This window comes from Hydra vulgaris, chromosome 03 (assembly GCF_038396675.1).
Source record: "Hydra vulgaris chromosome 03, alternate assembly HydraT2T_AEP".
Taxonomy (NCBI): Eukaryota; Metazoa; Cnidaria; class Hydrozoa; order Anthoathecata; family Hydridae; genus Hydra; species Hydra vulgaris.
The window spans coordinates 7409496-7434006 of record NC_088922.1 but is presented as its reverse complement, the minus strand read 5'-3'; the positions used below and the strand labels follow the sequence as shown (position 1 = coordinate 7434006).

Here is a 24511-nt window from a genome sequence, read left to right as displayed (position 1 = left end):
AGTAGATTCATCCGGAAGCTTCCTGATGAATTTAAATATATATATAAATTATGTTAGTATGCTCAACGTTCTTAAAGAACAGAGCAATAATAAATTAGTAATATATATATATATATATATATATATATATATATATATATATATATATATATATATATATATATATATATATATATATATATATATATATACACATACATACATATACAGGTGGGGACTTACAAATGTTCCATAGCTTTTGTGTTAGAAAACTAAAGGACTGTTTTTATTCATAAAAAACTATATTTTTTGGTTATATTAATAAGTAATGCAAAAAATTAATTGATTTCAAATCTTTCTCTGTTTTTTTGATACATGTATGAACTCTCTTGTAAAAAGTCTCACCGTACTTGAACGGTTTTTTCTTTATGTGCAGAGCTGAATCTTGCTTGAAGGTATATAAACGGTCAACAAATATTCTATCTGCATAAGGTTTCACATGAGACTTCAAAATGTCATTTAAGTATAGCTGCTGGTTGATTTTAACTTCTTCATCAATAAATTTTAGTGGGCGTTTTCCTTTCTTGGAGAATGCACCAAAAACAATAACTTATGATGCATTTTAATATCGAGGAATAGCTCTTATATTACGTGGGATCTCTTGTAAACTTACTCCATTAACTATGTCATTTTGTCTGTTAAGGGGGCGCTCAAACACGAATAATTTATATTCAGAAAAAATTATTATGGGCCATCATGCCATTTCTTTATCATTTTACATCTCTTAACACGCTCAAGCTTATTTCTGTTTGTCAGATCAGCAGATATTTGTTTTTTTATAAGGTTTCATACCTTATAAAAAAATAATTATCTTAAGTCTGTATTAATTTTGGGATCGGTTCCAAATTCTTTTGCAATTGATCTTTCTGATCGAGCAGGTTTTGTCTAATTCTTTCACAAATAGCCTTTATGAATTTTTTAGTACAAACCACTTTTTTCTCCCAGTTCTTTTTGGTGAAATTTCATATACAATTTCCTTAAACATTTTTTGGTACTTGCGGTCACATCTGTGATGTTTTAAATAATTAACAATTTCAGTTGTTGGAAATTTTCTTTTATAGAGACAAATAATATCGTTTCTCACGCTTTCCGATTTTTTTACCATTTCGAATTTTAAGAAGAAAAAAATTATATGTGCTTCTAAGAGCTGATAAATACAGTTATTAGAAATGCAAAATCCAGTTTCATTAGAATAGAGGTTTATTAACAACAGCTCTCTAAAGTCAGTGGACAACTTTAAGTCCACACCTTATATATACATATATATATATATATATATATATATATATATATATATATATATATATATATATATATATATATATATATATATATATATATGTATATATATTAGGGGTATTCAAAAAAAGTGAATTTTCAAATCTAAAAAACCATACCCCCTAAATTTGGGGCAAATATATAAAAAATGAGCCTTACAAAGTTTGAGCGCTGTCCGTTTACTTTTGACCCCCCCTCAAGCTAATAATTCAGGGGAAAATTGACCGAAAAGTGGTCGTTTTCGGGCGTCTTGAGGGAGGGGCAATTTTTTTATTTTTTTCAAATTTTTTTTTTCTGCTATATATAGGCCTATATTTTGTTTAAAAATATATGGTTTTTCCATACTTCTCAAAAATCTATGTTTGGTGATAATGAAAATCATGAAAATTGGTAATTTTTAAAATATATTTTCTGTTATGCCTAATGTTATATACATATATTTTCGTGTAAATTCTGATAGTTTAAAACTTTGAATTTTTCTAATAAATACAGATTAGTACATACAATAAACATTAAAAATTAGTGAAGCACAACTTAGGTCAATGAAAAAGGAACTTTTTATTATTAAAGAGGCAAAACCAGCTATATCAGGGTTAAACATTTTTATTAATATTGGAGTTATAATGAGTCATTAATTGCTAAAAAATTTATTTTATTTATAAAATATAAATTTTTCTATTTAGATATACTACTGTGATCAAAAAGTAAGGTGAATTTTTTTATAAAATGAAAAATATTTATTTATTCTTCCAAATCTGTATCGTCCCCCTCAAAACAATCCCCCCCGGCCCCAAAAGAACTTTTGCCAACGTTTTTTCCAGTCTTCGAAGCATGCCGAAAAGTCCTCGGTAGGGATAGTCTTCAATGCGCGTGCCGATTCACGTTGGATCTCTTCAATGGACTCAAAACGATTTCCCCGGAGTGGTCTCCTGAGCTTTGGGAACAGCCAGAAGTCACACGGTGCTAAGTCGGGCGAATACGGTGGTTGTGGAGCAACATGGGTAGAGTTTTTGGCGAAAAACTCACGAAGAACCAGTGCTGTGTGCGAAGGCGCATTATCGTGGTGCAAAATCCAAGAGTTATTGGCCCATAATTCCGGTCTCTTTTTGCGAATAGCTTCACGCAAACGTCGCATAACGCTTAAATAATATTCCTTGTTGACAGTTTGGCCAGTTGGAAGGAATTCGTAGTGCACGACACCACAATAATCAATGAAAACAGTCAACATGACCTTGATTTTTGAGCGACTTTGACGTGGTTGCTTCGGTCTCGGCTCGCCTTTTTCACGGTATTCACTCGATTGGTCGGTTGTTTCAGGGTCGTATGCGAAGACCCAAGTCTCATCGCCAGTAATAATTTGTTTGTAGACGTCTTGATAGTCAGAAAGCATTGCTTCACACGTTTTAACGCGACGCTCTTTTTCAATGAAATTGAGAAATTTCGGCACCAAACGTGATTTGAGTCTTCTGAGGCCCAAATGATCCTTCAAAATTGCTTGCACCGACCCAAATGATATTCCAACCATGTCAACAAGGTCTCGAATGGTTAACCGACGATTTGCAAGCACCAATTCTTTGATTTTGTTGATGTGGCGATCATCAATCGAAGTCGATGGTCGTCCGGAGCGTTCCAAGTCATCAACACGTTCTCGGCCTTCTTTGAAGTCTTTGTACCACTTGTAAACATTTTTTTGAGACATAGTCTCTTCACTGAAGGCCTTTTGCAACATTCGATACGTTTCAGCAGCAGAAATATCATTCCGCAAACAAAATTTAATAGCACTTCTTTGCTCAACAAAATTAGACATCGTGAAAATCGCCGAATGCACTTTTGGTACTTCAGAAACAAGCATAAACAAAAAAAAAATAATTATGAGTTTGACATGTAATTTGACGCAAATGTTAATGACATTCCTACCAACTTAAAAATAAAAAAGATTGGACGATTCGAATAAGGCGGGAAGTTTAAATTAAAAATTCACCTTACTTTTTGATCACAGTAGTACAACTTCCAACAGGCTTGGATATACTGCAACATTTAATATATAACCAACAATGTCGATTTGTATCAATATCAAGTATTATTGCTTGTCCCCCTAAAAAAAAATTTTCTAGATGTTCGGAGAGTTGTTGTGAATGTATTTTGTCTAAAATCAAGAGACCCTGGATTAAAGCTGAATTTGATGTGTTAACTGATTTAAGTTTAGTTAAAAAACTTTTTAAATTGCATAAGTCCTATTCCAACTTGAAAAAAAATGCAAAAAGGGGAAATAGTGGTGATTTGGCTAAACAAAACGAGTTTGAAATTAAAATAAAAAAACTTTTTTGGGCTGGTAATTCTAATCTCAAAGACACAATCAGTAAAGATAAAAAAAGATCACTAAAAGACAAGATTGAAGATCTAAAATTTCTTGAAGATCAGGAAAATTAAAGAAAGTTTGTTATTGGTTCAGAGGATATTAAATATAGAAAAAAGGTATTCAATACTTTTAATTAATTACTATAGCTCTTTCTCAAGCTCTGTTAATTCTTTTTTCCATTAATTTTAAAATTAAAAACTAAAACTACATTTTTTCTGTTAATTAGGCAAAAGAAAGCATCAGGAAGAAAAATCGTTTACAGCCTAAGATTTTGAGAGATGGTGTACCCAACGTTAAACTTATAGACACAATTCTAAGCGATGATTCTTCAATTGAATCTGATTTCGAGCCAGGTGATTGGTATCATATAGAAGTCTCTGAAAACCCAGACACAGTAATTGCAAAAATTCCAAAAGATGTTTTTGCTGGTAATGTTTCACTTACGTTTACAGCCTGTGATATATCACCAAATGTTTTACAAAAGGTAACAAATGCAATTCTATATCAATCAGGTGTTGATCTTAAAGAAGTTAAAAGCAGTCAGTCTACCGCATATAGAAAAATGAAAAAAGAAAATGAAAACATGGCAAAAATTTCAAAAGAAGATGTTAAAGCAGCCATAGACGCATCTCCATATCCATGTATAATTCATTTTGATGGGAAGACCTTGTTTAAGCTAAACAAAGGAAAAATGTTAAAGAGGGATAGAATGGCTGTTTTAGTTAACATTAATGGACAGATTTACCTACTTGGAGTACCTCCACTAGCGTCATCCACTAATGAAGATCAGTTCTTAGATGTAATGAACTTAATTAAGGAGTATCAACTTACGTCAAAAACTAGAGGAGTACGTTTGTTCAGGAAAATGATAAACTGAAAATTGAAATTAAGGTTATTACAGAATTTATTGTTTGCTTTTATGCAAAATGGTATCTACAATCTGAGGATGTCATCAAAGCTCTTTTTCTTGACATTACAGCCATACATCAAATGCATCTGTACAAGAAGGTATGTACAAACCCAATAGCTGTCGATGCTGTATTAGACTCTCAGTATAAACACTGTTGGTATTTGGATTCAACAATGATACCTTTAGCTTTGCTAGATGATGAGTTAGCATCAGAGGAGAAGGCAAAAGTTGCATCAGCAATTCTGTCATTTGATATGCCTAGCTCTGACTATTATAAGCCTGAGAGTAAAGTAAAGCAAGATATCACGGAAATTTATAAAATGAATACAAAAATTGGGAAAAAACCACCATCCTTGTCTACCTTGGTTGATATCTTTTCTTACCTGATTTTTGACATGATTGGTCTTGATAAGCAACAAGTTCAAGACTGGCTCTCACTTCCACCAAACTATTGGCATACTCAGTCATGCTTCAAAAGTTTTCAAAAATATGCTGAAACTTTGATTTTTGTAAATGACCATTCAGAACGGTCAATAGGTATGATGGGGCAGTATATTCATAGATATTCTGATGAAACTGAAAAGCACAACAGATTGCTAACTGTGGACAAAGTTTGATCTGTATTCAGATCACAAGAACAAAAATCCGGTACAATTTCAAAGATTAAGTTTAATGATGGACTTGGTGTGATGCGAAAAAAGATAAAGAGTTAAACTTGATTATTATTAGATTTGTAATTTTTTTTTCTGTTATAAAACTTGAATATAAATTTATAATTTTATTTATTCTTGCTCATTTTGATTTTTCAATATAGATAAATAGTGCTTTTTTCAATATAGATAAACAACATTGCTGAGGTCACAACCAACAACTGTTCATTCTTTTTGGCAAAATGAAGTTGGTTGCTCCCTCTGGTATGTCTTGGGAATAGTTAGAGAGGCCTTGTGTGTATATGTTAATACACGCAAGGCTTATATATATATATATATATATATATATATATATATATATATATATATATATATATATATATATATATATATATAAGTAGGAAAAAAACCATATATTTTTAAACAAAAATATAGGCCTATTTACATATAGCAGAAAAAAAAAATTTGAAAAAAAAAAAATTACCCCTCCCTCAAGGCGACCGAAAATTACCACTTTTCGGTCAATTTTCCCCTAAATTTTTAACTTGCGGGGGGGGGGGGGAAGTGATCGGACAGCGCTCAAACTTTGCGAGGCTCATTTTTTATACATTTGCCCCAAATTTAGGGGTATGGTTTTTTAGATTTGAAAATTCACTTTTTTTGAATACCCCTAATATATATATACATATATATATATATATAAATATATATATATATATATATATATATATATATATATATATATATATATATATATATATATATATATATATATATATATATATACATTTATATATATATAAATATATAATATACAATATATATACAATATTTATTATATATATAATATATATATATATATATATATATATATATATATATATATATATATATATATATATATATATATATATATATATATATAGTTATAAGCCTTGTGTGTATTAACATATACACACAAGGCCTTATATATATATATAATATATATATATATATATATATATATATTTATAAGCCTTGTGTGTATTAACATATACACACAAGGCCTTATATATATATATATAAATATATATATATATATATATATATATATATATATATATATATATATATATATATATATATAAATATATATATATATATTTATATATATATATATATTTATATATATATATGTATATTAGGGTGATTCAGATTGTAATAGAAAAAAAAAATGTCACAAAAAACATTCTCCTCAAGGTTGCCTGTGTTCCTTTATCACCTAGGATCATGTGTACCAAAAATTAGACTAAAAGAAGCAATTTTAGGGGTTGCCATGTTTTATAAGATGAATTAACCATTGGTAAAATTTTGTGATTTTCTCAAATTTCGCAAATTTGTTTTTTCATTGTTTATTTATTTATAATTTAGAAATTGATAATATGGCAACCACTAGATCTTCTGCTGAGGTGTGGCTTGTTGGTAAACCTACACAAACTCTGTCGACTGCCAGACTTCCTTCAAGAGGGGATGTTCTTCGGAGGTTGCTCTTCCATCATATAGAAGAGAAACAAGAAGTGAAAAAAAGTATTCGGGCAACAATTGAAGCAGTTCTTGTTATATGGGAGAGAGGAAAAGTTCCAACTCAAAGAATTGACAATGCGGAAAGAAAGTTAAAAAAACTTTATGACGAATATCTGCTGCTGAAAAAACACCGAGGATCAAAATTGGACAGCTGTCAAATGAAAGAAGGAATTTTCCACGCTGACCTTGAAGAACTTTTTGATATTTCAACCAAGAATGCATCAGAAGTTATGAAAAACGATGAAGATAAAGCATTTTTACGTCAGCAGCAAGAAGATCCATTAAGTTGTAGTATGGCAGGAATTGATCGGAATTTAACAGCTAGGGAGGCACGGAAACGAGTCCGAGAAACTAAAATGGAATTGAGGCGTCAAAGAAGTCAAGCGGAACTGATGGAAAAAACAGAACTCATTTCTTCTTCATCAGCAGTTGACATTGTGAGTGAAAGTAGCTCTAGTTCCTCGGATGATGATGAATATCAGACTCCTTCCGCTTCCAGCACACTGAGCACAAGTGGTTCAACGAAAAAGAAGATAAAAGTTCTAACAAATAATGTTGTATCATCTCTTGATCGTGTTAATATTTCTGATCGCCGTGCACTCTTCGTGGTTGGAACAGTGTCTCAGGCTCTTGGTCACTCGGTAAAAGATTTATCATTGTCGTACAGCACAATCCGCAGAAAAAGGCGATCTGTTCGTGAAGCGGTGACTACAGCTGACAAGGTTGATTTCTCTCCTGATGATCCACTTCTTCTGCATTGGGATGGAAAGCTCTTACCTGATATCACTGGTGGTAAAAAAAAAGTGGATAGAATTGCCATCCTTGTGACTGGTGGTGGGGTGGAAAAATTGCTGGGCGTTCCAAAGATTGATCGAGGTACAGGTGAGCAACAGGCTGATGCTTGCATGAAGGCTCTTAAAGACTGGAAATTGAAAGAATTTGTTCGGGGACTGGTTTTTGACACTACTTCATCTAACACTGGGTTGAACAATGGTGCCTGCACAATAATGGAGCATAATCTTGACCGTAATCTTATATGGATAGCATGCAGGCACCATATGTTTGAAGTCATGCTTTCCACCATTTTCACGACTGCATTTGGAACCAGTGGAGGACCTGAAGTTGGAATTTTTAACCGTTTCCAGAAACAATGGCCAGCAATCAACAAGGAGGTGTTCACTATAGGGAATAAAGAATTTTACAACTGCGATTTTTTTCTCAAACTCCGTGAAGAAATGGTAGTATATTATAGTGAAGCAATTAAAGGTCAACAACCCAGGGATGATTACTTAGAACTCTTGAATTTGTGCCTTGTTTTCCTTGGAGGATCAACTACAACATCGGAGTTCAAAGTGAAGTTTCGGGCTCCAGGTGCAACACACAATGCACGTTGGATGGCAAAAGCTATATATTGTATAAAGATATATTTGTTTCAGGATCAATTTGTTATTACTGCAAAGGAAAAGAAAGGAATAACAGATATAAGTCTTTTTGTGGCATTTGTATGCGGACAATTTTGGAATGAAGCTCCGTTAGCTGAACGAGCACCATTCAATGATGCCAAGCTTCTTCAACGGATTCTAGAATATCCAAATCGTACAATTGCAATTAATGCAGCAAAAGTTTTGCATCGCCACCTCTGGTATTTTTCTGAACATCTAATAGGATTGGCTTTCTTCGATTCCCGTGTCGACAACAACACCAAGAGAGACATGGCAAACAACCTGAAACAACAGCCAAGGCAGAAATCTCTCAAAAGACTTGATGCTGCCACATTCGATTGTCACAGCCCATTGTCTTCCTTCGTCACACAACGCACCGCAGAACTTTTCGATCTAATTTTGAAAAATGGAAAAGAAAAAGCTGAATCATTTTTAATGAAAGAATCTTCAGAGTGGGATATGGATTCAACATATCTTGAAATGAAGCACAAGGTTCGTCAAATGAAAGTCGTCAACGATTGCGCGGAACGAGGCATAGCACTTATAACATCCTTTAACTCAAGCGTTACGAAAGATGAAAACCAAAAGCAGTTTCTTCTTAGATTGGTTGATCTTCACCGGAAGGAATTTCCAGTTGCATCAAAGTCTACCCTGATGAAGATGACTGTTGAATGATGAAGATGATTGATTTATTATTGCCTAGTAATAGTATTTAGTATTTATTATCAATAAGAAATTGATAATAAATAATTCAGTAATATAATATAAAAAATGTAAAAATAAAAAATATTTTTTTTACTTTTTGTAACCTTATACCAAAATGTGACATAACATGGCAACCCCTAAATATCATCCGATTTGATTCAAATTTTGCCCAATAACTACTATTGTCATATAGAACAAGGGCAAGCTTGAGGACAACTAAAGTTTTGAACCTACAAATTTTGCATCACCCTAATGTATATATATATATATATATATATATATATATATATATATATATATATATATATATATATATACGAGGGTCACTATTTATATTTCGGGAATAGGAACAAAAACAAATAGTTAAGCTGCGAATATATTTTTATTGTTTTTCAAAGTACTCTCTTAATTTAAAACTTAAATAACCTTAAAAATACCTGGAAAGGAATAAGGAGTATTATTTATATTAAATCAAAGATCAACAATAATATAGATAGTTTAAATATCAATAATAAAACTATAACTAACAAGAAAATAATTGCAAACACTTTTAATGATTACTTCTCTTCAATTGCAGATAAACTTTCTAAAGAAATTATACCTCCTAGATTTCACTTCAGCCACTATTTGAAAAATCAAAATCCTGATACTTTTTTTATATCTCCAGTTACTCCTCAAGAAGTAAATGACTATATTTCCCTCTTGAATCCAAAAAAAAGCACCGGTCCCAATAGCATTCCTTCAAAAATAATGACCTTAGCATCTCAAGAATTGAGCTTCCCCTTGAGTATTATAATAAATCAATCTTTTCAATCAGGGATATTCCCTGACTTATTTAAAGTTGCAGAAGTTGTTCCAATTTTTAAAAGCGGCTGTAAACAAGATCCATGTAACTATCGGCCTATATCCTTACTCTCAAATATAGGTAAACTAATTGAAAAATTTATGTATAACAGGCTGCTCAATTTTTTAAATCTATCAGATAGCTTATATAGTCTGCAATTTGGATTCCGAAAGAAATACTCTATTAACCAAGCACTCATAGATATAACTGAAACCATACGTGAGGCTTTGGATCAAAAGCAATTTGCTGGTGGAGTATTTGTTGACCTGCAAAAAGCTTTTGATACTGTCAACCATGAAATTTTATTATCAAAACTGTATCATTATGGTGTAAGGGGAATTGCACTAAACTGGTTTAAGTCATATCTAAACCATCGTCCACAAAGTGTTACTATTGGTAATATCTCATCCACTACTAAGTTTACATCTATAGGTGTTCCTCAGGGTTCAACTTTGGGTCCGCTTCTTTTCCTTATCTACATTAATGATTTAAACACTTGTATTAAATACTCAAAGGTGTATCATTTTGCTGATGACACTAACCTTCTGATTGTAGATAAGTCTTTAAAAAAGCTAAATAAGTACCTAAATTATGGCCTGGCATCACTGGTTCAATAGCTGCGATCAAACAAAATATCTTTGAATGTCAAAAAAACTGAATTAGTTCTATTTAAACCTCAAGGCAAAAAAATTACCAAAAAACTTAATTTTAGAATTAGTGGTCAAAAACTAAATATTGTAGATAAAATAAAATATCTGGGCATATTATTAGATGAAAATCTTTTGTTCATTCAACAAATTAAGTCCATATCAAACAAATTAAGTCGAGCAAATGGAATGCTTACCAAAATAAGGCATTTTGTGAATTACGAAACCCTTGTGAATATTTGGCATGCTATTTTTAACTCCCACCTACGCTATGGTTGTCAGATATGGGGGCAAAGTCCATCCATTTATAAAAAAAACCTTATAAATCTCCAGAATAAATCTTTAAGAATAATTCACTTTCAACCTAACAGTTTTAGTTCTGACATACTGTATAATCTTTCTAAAATTTTAAAGCTTGACGAACTTATCTACTTATCAAACTGTGTTCTTGTATGGGACATTGTCCACCATAATACGCCTAGCTGCTTCACTAGCTATTTTAAATTCACAAATGATGTTCATAGTTATAAACTTAGGTCTGTATCTTATTGTAGTCTTTCTATGCCTTTAAAACAAACACACAAGTATGGCATAAAGTCAATCAAGTATCAATCAATTCTATGTTGGAACTCTCTTCCTGTTGAAACTAAAAAAATATTCTCCAAAATATCAAATAGAAATGCCTTTATAACCCATGTAAAAAACTTTATCTTCAGTAAAAATTATCAATGAACTATCAGTTATGCAATCACCCCCTAGTTATTCTCTATAACTAAATTTTTAATATAATAAAAGTAACATAAAAATAAATGAAAATAACTCATAAATAAAAATAAAAATAAGAATAAAAATATAAAACCAAAAATAAAAATAAAAATATAAAACCCATAAAATAGAAATAAAAATATAAAACCCATAAAATAGAAATAAAAATATAAAACTCATAAATTAAAAATAAAATAGAAATAAAAACATAAAACTAAAAATAAAACATAAAAATATATAAATGTTCATTTAGTCACAATCAAGTACCCTTATTTTCATCATCCTGTAAAGTTATATGGCTCTAAAATTTGTGGCACTACTAAACCATATAACATGTAATAAATAAACAATAAACTATTTTCTATGCAATCGTCCCGCTTAATTCTCTATAACAATTTTTTTTTCTTTTTTTTCTTTTTTTTCTTTTACTTTAATTCATATTCAATTTTTCTATGCTTGAAAAATGCTGGATCACAACAAAACTCCTATGACTTCTACTTCTTTGACTCTACTTCCTTTATTTCCTTCTTTTTATTGTTATATTTTTTGTTATTGATATTGTTATGATTTTTATATTTTTTATTTATTTTTTTTTTTTTTGCATTATCCTTATGATAATCACTATAATATATATAGATAAATATATAGTAAAATATATACCTATTTATAGTAAAATATATAGATAGTACTTATTATATTACTCTATTTAATATTATTATTACTATTTATCACTATTATTATTACTATTTATTTTTATTTATTTTTTATTACTTATTATTATTATCATTATTATTATGCTATATTTATACCATCATAGGTCTTTACGCGTCATCAGTTTATAACTGTTTGTAAATGTCCCGCACGATTGTATATATATACAGTTATTATTAAAGTGAAAATATATTGATTTGATTTGATTTGATTTGATTTCTCCATGATGATCGATACACTTTTGCATGCGCTTAAACCAATTTTCAAAGCATTTATTCCATTCCGAATGAGGTATCTCCAAAACATGATTTTTGAGCGCTTCAATATCTTCTTCTGGCGATAAAAATCGTTGACCACGCAGTTTATTCTTCACGGATGGGAACAAAAAGAAATCATTGGGTGCCAAATCAGGGCTGTATGGCGGATGACCCATCAATTCGATGTTTTGAGTGCTCAAATAGTCTCTTGTTTGAGCCGATATGTGAGAGAGCTTGCATTGTCATGATTAAGAACAATCCAATGTCTCTTGTTTGTTTTTCTTATTTCACCGAAGATTTCTGGCAAACAGATGGTTGTGTACCACTCAGAATTTACTGTTCTACGATCCTCTAGAGGCACTGTAGCAATATGACCATTTTTTTTGAAGAAACAGGCTACCATTTTCTTTGAAGTGCTTTGTGCGCGAACAACTTTTGTTGGATTTGGTTCATCTTGGAACACCCATACAGTTGACTGCTGCTTACCTTTGGGCTCATACGAATTTATCCATGATTCGTGACCTGTCACGATTTTATAAACGTCTTTTGAAGCACCGCGATTGTATTTCTTAACCATTTCTTTGCGACAACTGACACGAGCCTTTTTTTGAACGATTGTCAAGTTATGTGGGATCCAACGCGAACATGACTTTCGCACAGCTAAGTGTTCATGTAAAATCGCATATATGCTGGTGGAACTAATGCTTAGGGATGCCTCAATCTCACAGTAGGTTTCATGACGATCTTGCTTAATCATTTCGTGCACAGCATTGATGTTTTCTGACACTACAGTCGATTTTGGATGACCTTCACGAAACTCGACGGAGAGCGAATTACGACCATGATTGAATTCACTATACCGGCGATCACAGTGATTTTTGATGGAGCTTCATCGCCAAAATTGTTGTGTTAATTCACGTCGAAAGTCGCAAAAAATCATCGCACGAAAATGTTCACAATTCAGCTCTATTTTTTGCCAAGACGAAACTTTCAACTAAATATAAAATAAACAAATAGCGTCCGTATGACAAAATGTTCTGAGTACGTATATCGTCAAAAATGTCAAACCTTACAATGGAACCGTCATCTGACGGTTCCATTGTCCATCTGGACTCACATGACATCAGTGTTGCCGATTCCCGAAATAAAAATAGTGACCCTCGTGTATATATATATATATATATATATATATATATATATATATATATATATATATATATATATATATATATATATATATATATATATATATATCCTTCCATCGCGATACTTTTAGATATTGAGATATTTATTAAACCATTTAACTACCTAAAGAACAAAATTCAGATATTGAGAAATCTGCTAAACAATTATTACAACTACTTCCTTTATACTATGCTATCATAGTTGCAAGCCAGTAATTGATCTGCGTACCCGGACCCCGGATCACGAAATCCCGGGATTCCGCGTTTTTTAACAATCCCAAAATCCAGGGATTAAGCATTTAATCACAATCTTAAATTTAAATTTCTTCGGTTAAAATTTGACTATTTTTATATAGAAAAATCTTGAATTATTTTTTTTTGTTCGATTGCAATCAAATTTGAACTTTACAAACTCAAAATTCTTGCAATAATTATATAGAATTGCAATTACATTCTTAAAATTTGTTGGTGCTTAGTCGCATTTATTCAAGCTGCTTACAATTTCTCGAATAGGCGTTATTTGTTTGTGACTATTTTATTGTACAAGTTTTAATTAAACTAAAATTGCTGGTTATTTAAACAGAAAATTTTTTAAAATTATAATGGCTTCTTGCACGGAATATGATAAAAAAAAAAGTAATTCTACGGTTCGGAAACATTTCTTACGAGAATAAAAAGGCCAGACAACGATGTGTAAGTATACTGACTGCAAAAAGTATTTAAAAATTGGAAGCGGCTTAACGAAAGGTCTCCATACGCACTTACTTTCCTTCCATAAAATTAACCATACAACAGCTACTAATTCTTACCAATAGTTTTCCAATATTGGAGAGAGAAGAAAAATCACTTCCTGCAACACTTTCAAGATTAACAACCTTTGATAGGATTTAGTTCAAAGTTATATGTCATTCTAGTAACATTTGTGCAGGTCTTATAGCTACAGGATTCAAAAGTTTACCCACAACAGTCAATACTATGCGTAAACTGGTTGTATGTTACAGCAAAAAATATGCAATCTTTTAATTACAAAAAGAAACAGGCAAAAAAAAAATTCAGTGATGGAGAAAGATTTTTTGATGAATGGACATCACTACGTAACTGTTGCAAAATTCGTAAACGTTGCTTAATTCGTATAACAAGATCAATATCCTCAGATAAGTGTATTGACTAGATAAGTGTATTGACAACATGGACTAGACTTGCGAAAAGGTACTTTTGGTGTGGTAACTAACGGAGCAAGTTGGTTAAAAAAGTTGGAAGTATTTTACCTGTAAATCAACAGTTATTTTTTGCCTAAGGTGTGCAACTGGCCGTTATTGAAGTACTATATCAAAAGCAGGATATAGAAAGAGAAATAGATCAGCGATTCGACGAAGACAAACAATCAGATATAGAAGACAATTTTCAGGGAGTAACTCTTGCGAGTATGATGATTTATCTGACAACAATGAATTGGTCAATCTTTACCAGATGTAAGTGGAATAATTACAGTGTTTGCACAATAGTAGAACCAACATTCAGTCCAAATCTGAAATAGCGCTAGCTACAGTACCGTCTTCAACAAAATGTTCCAAATTAATAGTTGAATTACTCGAAAGACTTGACGCTTCAAATTCAGCTACATCACTAACAGCATATGAGTCTGAATCTGAAGTTGAACTTTCTGTTTCAAATGAGGCACTACTCGAAATTGTTTTTAATTCTTCTGACTCTCCATCAAAATCCTTTTCTCTTGAAAATCTTTTGCTCTTGAAAAGAGCAAAAGAATAACAGACGAACTTAATAAAGCTGTAAAAAAAAAGCATATTTGCCCAGCACACCAATTTGATCTGATACGCTGTCAATGAAAATTCAAAAGGAAATGCTGTTGTTTGAAAATGGAGGAGCACCTGGTAATTTTTTGCAAAGAGCGTATAATTTTTTAATGACTGTTAAGTCTACCAGTGTAGAATATGCTTTTTCTGCGGCTGGTCTTTTTGCAACAAAATAAAAGGTTGAAATTATAGCACAGAATTACAAACCCTAAACGCCGCCTTTGGGCAAATTTTATAACATTGGTAAGGAAGGAGGTGTACACTTCCTTTCAAATGCTCTTTCGCAGCTCTCTGCGATAAGACCGCAAGGACTTCTTGGGGCACCTAAAATAATAATAAAAAATTAGCTATACTTTAGTTTTTTCGAAAGAAAATAATTTCTCAAGTTCTTGCAACCTAAGATGAGCTTTTCACAATTTCTGCTTGAAACCTATCAACAGCTTTGTACTAGTCTAACTTCATCAACTAGACTTAAGCCAGCATCTCTGGTTTGTTCACCCAGCATTTTCTTTTGTCGGTGAACTCTTTTTTCTGTTGTGATATTGTTTATTTGGCATATCTTCAAAGTATAAAAACTTTCCTTCTTTACAAATCTATTTCGTTCTTTGGCTAAGATTATCGCTAACGTGTCCATTTTTAGGGCACATTGATAACGGATTAACGGAACTCCTTTTATTTGTAGAAACCTATGTGTATCTTTAATTTCAACTAAGAGAATGCTATAGAAGTAAAGAAAAGCTAAAAAGGAATTTCATTACACATAGTATGAGATTTCGAGCATCCCCTTTTGTTTCAATAATCTCATGGTTTTTTTTATTTCAATAATCACCTCTGAGCTCTTCCAGGGCATCTATTATATCATGCAGATATAACCTAAGAGCAAGAACAGCATTAAGTCTGGAATTCCATCTGGTTTTGCAAGAGCGTTTTACATTAATTGGCACATGAATCTTCAAAACATCTTACCTCACCTCATCATGAGTTAATACTGAAAAGTGAGTGTAAATTTTTCCACTATGCAGAAAAAAAGTCACCGACTTTGTACCACTACGTACTGTATGCACACCCGCAAGACTCAGTGAATATTTAGGTATATGCATGGTATAAAATGAGCTTTGGGATTGATTGCCAAGATTCGTTTTTGAATCCAACATTACATGTACGGCCATGGTAGCTGCATTGTCGTTGCTTTGAGCATACCAGTTCCTTATTTCTAGTTTATCTGCTGCTAGCTTGTTGAAAATTTTAGTCGTTACTGCTTCTGCTGTGTTTCCACTTAACTCAATGAAAGATTCTGATATTTTATTTTAATATCTCAAATATAATGTTCAAATTCACATATCAATAACTTGAGACAACTGGTCAATGTGGGATATATTTGGTGTGCCATCAAACAGCAACGCAATATTTTGTCTTCCTAATGTCATCCAGAATAGTTATCCTAACATGATTACAAAGCAGAGTTATAAACTCATTCTGTATTGTAGGAGAGAAATATGACATCATAGATTGATTAGTAATACGTGCCTTTTTAACCTTAATTCTAGATTTTGAAAAGACCCTTTTTAATCAATTCCTGTTTTGAAAGTTCATCTAAAACTAACGGCAAACACCTCACATCATTAAATAAATGTAGATTGATTACTTTGTCATTCAAGTGTTATCTAACTTGTGCAGAACTTGATTCAGCCTAAAACAGTTTCTTACCGGTTGTGTTATGATCTCTATTTTTTCATAAAACTACTTCACGCGCATAATCTTCTCGATTAATGTCTTTTACGTTTAGGCGTTCATCAACGTGTAGTTTGCTATCTTGATGTGAGCTGTTTTATTTTTGTGTGAACAATAATCTCTTGAGACAAGACAGTAACTTTGTAGATATTGTCAAAAGAGCGTTGTGCAGTTTCCTCAGATTTTTCATACCTATCATAGTTTTTCATAATTGAGAATTTATTAATAAGCTAAACAAGAAACATCTGAGCCATGAAACGTCTGTGTTATGTTGTTGTGCATTTTATTTAGTTGCGATTAAATACATACTGCTCTAAATTTTTCAAGGTTGGCACACTCGTCGTCATGCTTGTATAAATTTGTCCAAAGCCCCAACTTACTTCTGTAAGTTGCGCGCTTCCTGTGCTCGCCGTTTGCGACCTTGCTGCCGCTATCTTTAGGCATTGTTCTTATCACATTACTAAGAAAACTGCCAAAAAAAAGTAGATAATTCTATTATTATTTTTGTATATTAAGTTAACTGTTATTAACAAATATATAAAAGAAAATGTTAACATAGCTTTATGACATAATAACGATATGACATTTTGAATATTTACTTATACCAGAAGTACTTTTTATTTAATTTATCACTGGCGCAGGAATAGGAGAGGGGTAGGGTGGAGGGGCGACCGTCCCCCTTCCCCATCTCCCCCACTCTTAGAAGATTTCCGTTTTTTCCATTCAAATTCTAATTCTGGCTGCCTTAGTTTCTTAATCTTCCTACGCCATGGCATTTTTTAAAATAATAAATAGCAGTGGCGCGCCACTGCTATTTATTATTTTTAAAAAGAACTACATTATATATTATAAGTATATCGTTATATACTTTGCTATATAAATTATATTTTGCCTAGAAATTATAACAATAAATGAAATTATAACAAATAAATATAATTTTTATAAATCATTACGATACAAAACAAATTCTACGTTATATTATAAGTTATATTCAAAATAACGTTTTATAATCTATCGCAACATTTAACGTTTTTATTTAGGACGTCTTAAATTATAAATAATAAAACATGCACGACCGCCGAGAGCGGGGGAGGAAAGGGACAGTTTGTACCTTTCGCCCCTAAGGTACTCAAAAAAGAAAAAAAAGAAAAGTTCTTTCATCTATAATATAAGGAAATTTGGATAAATAAGGGCGCCAATCAGGGTTGCTGTCTCAAGCGGCGTGACGGTACTCGGCGGCCCTGAAAACATGTGTTTTTAAGTAATTAATATAAAATGAACTTACATTGGAAGTAAAATCTGACAACTACAATTGAAATTACAATTACAGTAAAATCTAACAATTTTTATTTTATAAATAGTTATTTAATATAATTATGTTCAAATAATTATTTAATATAACTATATTATTTTTAAAAACTAAATAATATCTTTAAAAATAACTTAACAATATTTAAATCAAAATTTTATAATTCAGTGATTTTTTAAACTATGTTTATAAAGTAATTTTATAAAGTACGTGCGACTTATTTCATAATAAAATGAATCGCACAATAAACAATTTAATTACAAAAATACCGTTAAGTTTCAGTTTCGATCTATTGTAGATAAAAAAAATGAACTTATAGTTTTTTAAAAAAAAATTCGCATTTTGTTTTCTATACGTATTTATGGATATAATATTTTACAACTTATGATACAAAATGCGTTATTTTTTCTTTAAAAAAAAGTAAAACCATAAATTATCAAATCCTTTTTTTTTTATTTACAGAAAGAGTAAATAAAATTTGATAGTTTAAATATCGCAAGTCTCTCAACCTTTAATTCAAGGGCAATTTAGGCACCCTATTAAATTTTTGCGCTGGGAGCGATATTCCCCTTGCATATTGAAAAAATATTTTTAAAGTTTTTTGGAAAACCCGAGCAGAAGCTACAATTCAATAGCAAAAAAAGTTGCAAATACATCCCTACACCGTTAGTCACGTTATTTAACGTTTTTCCCTAACAAAATCGATCAAACGCAACTCTCATAATGGAGGAAAGGAGGTTTTTCAAGATATAAAACTGGTTAGATACTGTTTAACAGTTTTATGAATAACCCAAACCTCTCTCGAAGGGAACGCACAAGAAGATAAGGATTTTCTCATAGTTTTGTTGCAAAAGTTCAAAATAAACATGTTTTTCAAGCTTTCAAATCATAAAAAGTGCATAACAGTTCTGAAATTCAAAAAAAAGTACAGGAACCCGCTGAAGAAAGTTGTATGACAAGTATATTTCTAAAAATTTCTGAATAAGTAAAGATGATGAAACTTATAAGAAGTATGATCATCAGCAAATCCCTGGTGCTGCCTGGTACATATACAAGGCCTTGCCTAACCGGCGTTCATTGCGTGCACCACATGCAGGTGGCCGAATTAAAAGGCGGCCAAAAAACTATAAGAATGCATCACATGTACTTCACATTCAGTGCCGTAAAATGTAAAAGTTTATAATAAAACTGCGAAATAAAAATTCATATTATTTTAAATTTTGTTGTATTTTTCTTCATATACATGAATGTTTTTTTATGCGTTACGTAATCAGTATCACTATTTTCTTGCTGATATTATTTTTTTCTTTACGTCAATTCAACTGTTTATTTTGTTTTTGCGCACATGCCACTAGGAATCCTGCCGGCGCGGCGCCGGCGCATATCTATGGGAGCCAGTTGCACCATGTGTCACGCACACTAATCCCATTGAATTTATATGTGTAAATTCAATGCTAATACTATTTCTTTAATTTTACTTCACATCCTCACTTCTGTATATTTTGTGTTTGTAGTATGTATCATTAAAAAGTAAGTATTAATAACACTGATAGACAAATAAAATTTTATTGTGCATATCTTGTTAACTAGGTGGTTTTTAAAAACAAATTAAATATGCTGATTTCAAATATGCAAACCATTTTTCACCATCACGTCAAGTTGTAAAGATATTTGGGTTCAAATCTTTAGTATTTAAGGTAAAGTCCCTAATATTGTCGAAAAAAAAGTTATTCAAAAGTATGTCAACCTGGGTCTCAAAAGAAGCGTATTTTCATAGAGATTATATAAAACATAAATATATTTTCTTAAAATTTATTTACAAAAAAAATATGTGAAAAAATGATAAAGACTCTTAGAAAAATTTTAACAGAATGATATTCAGCAATAATACAAAAAATACTTATTTTTATTATAAATGAATAACATTTTTAAAACCTATGTAAAGGGTGCAACTAATTATAAGTCATTTCTTAAGAAAAAGAAAGGTATGGTTGGCTGTCCTCTTCTTGATCTGGTCTTTATAGTAGATAGGAGCACAAATAAAGGGGGCAGTAACTTTTTAGAGACCTTCATTATGGTTCAAATAAAACTAAGGTGAGTGGGGGGGGGGGAGGGGTTCAGACCATATACAGACCACTGATAACCTATGATAAAATAGAATTTAAAGAAATAATGGTTTCATTTTGAAATTAATTTAGATATTTAGATATTAAGTATCTAAATATTTGAACCATAATGAAGGTCTCTATATGCGTATATAGTAGTAGTATGTTTACGTGTGTATTTCTGTATGTATATGTGTATATATATATATATATATATATATATATATATATATATATATATATATATATATATATATATATATATATATATATATATATATATATATACAGAGGGTTGCAAAAGTCATCGCAATGCAACATAGATAGAAAAATATTTTAATTTTAGAAAATTCTTTCGAAAAACTTAGATAGATGAAAAAGGTTTTGTTCAAAATATTACAAAAGTCTTTGTACAATATAAAAATCTTTCAGAAAAACAGAAAAAAGTGTTAAGAAAGGTATCAGAAAACCAAATTTCAATAACGTGTTGCTTTTCCCTAGCTTTTATAACAGCTCTCAATCGATCCGGCATAGAATGAAGCAGTTTTTTTGTGATTTCATGACTTAAACAATTCCATGCACTCTCTAAGGCCACTTTCATCTGTGGTATGTTAGTGAAGTAAATTTTATGCAGTTCAATTTCCAATTCTGACCATAAATGCTCAATTGGGTTGAGATCTGGACTTTGAGCTGTTGTTTTGATCACCCCAGGACAGTTGTAGAGCATCCAGAGCTGTGTATTAAAAGCACTATGCTTCGGATTGTTGTCCTGGTAGTACTTATATACACTTGCTATATATATGCTCTCATCAGAAAAAAATTACAGTCTCCCAGAACTCTCTTGGCATCGAAACATACTTTTTAGCAAATTCTAAACGTGCTTTTTGATTCTTCTTAGAAATGAAGGGCTTCTCTCTTGCTACATTTTCATGAAAATTTTGTTTCTTTAAATATCGTCTCACTGTTTGCACACTTACAGTTTGTCCTAGATCAAATTCTAAATCCTGCATCTTGATTTTTCGTACCAACCATTTCTCAGTTCGTTTTGAAAGAACTTTTGGGCGGCTAGTTCTTAGTTTATTTTGAACCTCCGTAGAAATTATTTTATGATAGACTGAACTGCGGATTTTGGCATACAAAGCATTTCTTGTATCTGTGACAGTGATTTCCCATTTTGATAGTGAAAAACAACAAGATTCTTCATCACTTCTGGCAACTTTTTTCTAATGGGCTTCATTTTCAAAATTACCAATTTTTTATTGCACAAAATGTCCAATGGGGTTTTAAAATGTCAATTTTATTTACGCTGAAAACAAAAACATTGAAAATATAAAGCTAATGTAAACATAAACCACAGATAAGGGGGTCGTATGAAGACTTTTGTAACAAAAAAATGATTTTTCATATTTATTAATTTTGTGACGTAATTTTTTTATATATATATATTTATATATATATATATATAAATATATATATATATATATATATAAATATATATATTTATTATATATATATATATATATATATATATATATATTGTTATCTTCTAATATATATATATATATATATATATATATATATATATATATATATATTCATTGTACAAACACTTTTGTTATCTTCTAATATATATATATATATATATATATATATATATATATATATATATATATATATATATATATATATATAAAAATATATATATTAGAAGATAACATATATATATATATATATATATATATATATATATATATATATATATATATATATATATATATTAGAAGATAACAATATATATATATATATATATATATATATATATATATATATATATATATATATATATATATACATACATATATATATGTTATAATATAATAATTTATATGTATGCATTTTGTGTTTGAGAGTGACTGAATCTATAAATGTAAGTGTAGCTTATATGGTATTATTTTTAGCACTTCTCTAAATGACTACTTCTATGCCCTTATTGTTATTGACAATAATCGATCATGGTTTTACCAGCAAGGTCTGCAAGCAAATTTGAGCTGAAAAATTTTTCTTAGCCTTTAAGAAGAATTTATGTCTTTCTTTGTTTAATTTAATTTTTTTAAATATAGTAGTTTTAATAAATAAATGTTTGTTTGTTCTTGGTTTTTTACTTATTTGTTTTCAGATTCTTAAGAACTAGGCAACTTAGCTAAGCAAGTTTTGTTTTATTTTTTAGTGCAATTGGAAAGAGCTGAAAGCTATTTTTTAGTGCAATTGGAAAGATTTGAGTAAGTTTACTATTTTTTATTTATTTTATATTAGATTTATTTTATATTAGATATATATTTTATGTATTTAACATGGAAAACTGACTGTAATTTGTTGACACAAAAGTGATCAACAATAAAGCTTAAATAATTTTGTGCATTGTAGTCTAGATTCTTTTTTAAATTAAAAATAATTGATGTAACTAAATATTATTTAATATTTAGATAATCAACTTATGTATGTAAACATAAAAAGATGTGGATTTTAATAAATCTTAAGTTTAAATATAGTCTTTGATTAGAAAAGATCACAATTTGTAAGATTCTTTTACATTTTTTTATTATTCAGTTGTAACAATAGTAATATTACTGGTAATATGTTTAATGATAACAGTGAAATTGAAGTGGATAATATTAGGCTCAAAGAAGCTATTAATTTAAATGCTAATAGGCAACTTGAAAGTAGTTGTTGTCAAGTGAAAGAGGTAGATTGAGTCAAGATAAAATTAATCGTTGTTGAAATGTAAGAAATGCTGCTCAACAAGCAGAAAACTTACTTGCCAGAATTTAGTGTCAAGCAGTGTTAATGTCTATTAATTTGATTTTACTTTGAACAATTTAGAACAAAGCAAAGTATGAATTTTACTATTTATAGTAACAACAGTTTTAAATTTAAATGATTTTAAATTTTTTTATAATTTCAAACATAATTGTGTTTTTTTTTTTAGTTGCCTTTGTCATAATTTAATTAGTTTGCTTACTGTTAAAACATGGTTTTAATTTTGTAAATTTAATATGATGTGAAATTTATTCTATTAATCATTAGTCAACAGTTAGAGAGAAACTGGAGCTTAGTTAAGAAATGCTGGAAATGAAAACAAAGGTAAAAATAATTTTGTTTACTGGTAACTTAATAAAACCAGTCACTACTGTTTATTGCGTGTTTTTTTACTTTTTTTAACATGCTGCTTTGGAAACAATTTCTTTCTCTCCCTCTCTCTTAGATGAGAGGGAGAATTAATAAAACTTATGTAATTACTGAGCTCTTACGTATTTCTTAATACCACAATTGATAATGACCATTTATAAGAAACATTTTTCGAGTTGCTTGCTATATTATGGTATAATTGTTCAAATTGTTTAACTATAATTGTCCCTCGATTGTTTAAATATTGTAACAAATAAAATCTTTTTAGTCCAGGTGTTTTATTTGATAAAGTATCTTACTAAGTCGTGGTGTTAAATGCCAGTGTTACTACATTGTGTTGTCTAGCTTTTTTATAATCTTTTCTTTTTTAATTACTCTGGAGACAGTAATGTGTGCTTATAAATATTTTATGCTATGCGCTATTGTTACTGTGTTTAGTGTTGATGGACCTAGGCTGTTATAGCTACTTTTTATTCTTTATATTTTCTGTTATTATCCTAATTCTACTAACAATAAATTACAAATAATACTTTTTAATTAAAAATCGTAATTTTTTTTTCATTTCTTTTTTTAGGTATTTGCAGGCTTTACTTGACTTTCTTTTTCTGGTACCTGTGTTGTGATTTTAAAAAAGAACTTAACTGAGGTTAATGCGGTTTTTATGCCGTTAACTATAAGCAATGACATTGCTGATAGGAAGTCAAAGTTAAAATATTATTTATAGATAAATTTGTATTTAATTTTTTAGATAATATATCAAGTTATTAATGTGTTTTTGTTACTAATGATTTATTTATTTATTATATGTTTAATGAGTAATTACTCATAACCCATATTAGGAGTTGCTTACTGCTAGTTTTTTATTATTGTTTCTGCTGCAAATTTCTACTGTTATTATTATAATTGTAGTTGTTATTGTTATTATTACTGTTATTATTACATTAATTATTACTGTATTATTACACAGGTCAACAACAAAAAAAAAATTTTTCTGGTGCCAAGCAAACAATTT

The 24511-nt window shown here is 30.1% G+C and overlaps 1 long non-coding RNA gene across 1 annotated transcript; it reads left to right on the top strand.

The window, feature by feature from the left end:
• Window positions 1–22174: 22174 nt before the first annotated feature.
• Window positions 22175–24261, top strand: LOC136077643 (uncharacterized). The gene is made up of 4 exons (XR_010637145.1): window positions 22175–22342; window positions 22541–22592; window positions 23398–23454; window positions 24074–24261. It is a non-coding gene; the product is annotated as an uncharacterized LOC136077643 (long non-coding RNA).
• The last annotated feature ends 250 nt before the right edge of the window (window positions 24262–24511 follow it).